Source organism: Euprymna scolopes, chromosome 7, assembly GCF_053919585.1.
Source record: "Euprymna scolopes isolate OS-2025 chromosome 7, ASM5391958v1, whole genome shotgun sequence".
Classification (NCBI taxonomy): domain Eukaryota; kingdom Metazoa; phylum Mollusca; class Cephalopoda; order Sepiida; family Sepiolidae; genus Euprymna; species Euprymna scolopes.
The window spans coordinates 81,175,504-81,176,853 of record NC_136488.1 but is presented as its reverse complement, the minus strand read 5'-3'; positions in this window follow the sequence as shown (position 1 = coordinate 81,176,853).

Sequence of the window (1,350 nt, the reverse complement as noted above, 5' to 3'; positions counted from 1 at the left end):
TAGGCACCTCTAACGCGTGCCACAGTTTTAACACCCCCTGTATGTAATACGATATATAACTGTAATTAATTTATTATTATCATCCTAACTTTTTTTACTTGTAGCAGAAACAAATAGAACTCTTTTGTTGTGCGTCAGTGTCTCCCCTGACTGTGCGATATGGCACATACTGACCAATCAGAGGCATAGCACAGGGACCTTCCTTACCCCCTAAGGAACTCTAACTGCTTCCGTTCCGGACGAGAAAAACGCCTTCCTTTTCCAGGCAGACGCCAAAGAGAGCAGACCTGTTTCCTCACTCTCCCTCTCAGCCTACACCGGTATTGACGATTCCCACTTGGGAATAACTACCGGGCAAATAAACCTTTTCCTTGTTAAGTTTTACGAAGTTGTTTGTTCGTTTATTCAGTAGCTTGTGTTGAATTATTTATTTTATTAGGGAGTGCCTGAAAAGCACTAACTCAACTCCCTAAATACTATTTAAAAGAAGCTTCAAATAAACAGCTAATATTTTTTTTTAAATTTTTTACAACTTACAAAAATAATGAAAATGCGAGACAAAAAAATCGTGTTTACATTATCGACGCATTAAAACAACGTTCCTATGTAGTAACGTGTTTTAAGCCGTTGACACACCTATGTTTTAAAAATCTAGCAAAAATCAAATAATAGTCATATTTACCTGAAATTTTCGATATTTATTCATTATTAAATAAACTTACATATTAAAAGTAGGTTTCGTTAAATATATTAGAGGATTTTTTTATGTGTTCTACCCCCCCCCCATATTTCATGTTACGAAAACTGAAAAAAAATAAATGTAGGTCGATAAAAATTTCAACATTTTTTAAAGCTAGAAAGATCAAATAAATAAAAAATAGTTATATTTATATATATATATATATATATATATATATATATATATATATATAAAATCCCATCATTTTTTTTCACTTACCTCAAAGTTGTAAATAAAATTGGACATAAAATCATTAATATTATGTTAAAAAAAAATAAAATGAACAATTTTTCTTGATTTTTTTTCTCAGTAACATAATTATTTGAATTACAACAAAAAAAAAAACGAATTCTAAAAAATAATTATTTTTAAAAAGCTTTAAATGGTATTAAATTCAAATATTACGCGATAGGAAGTTTAAACCGATTTTTTATATAACAGGTTTCCAATATTAAAAAAATATATTAATATAATATAATATATGACTCTTGAGTTAATAAAAATTGCAAAAGAAAAATCGTTTCGATTTGATTATTTAAAATGACAGAGGTTGAAATAAAAATTTGCGCTTTTTTTTTTTCCAAAAGTATATGGAAGCCTGTAAGGACAAG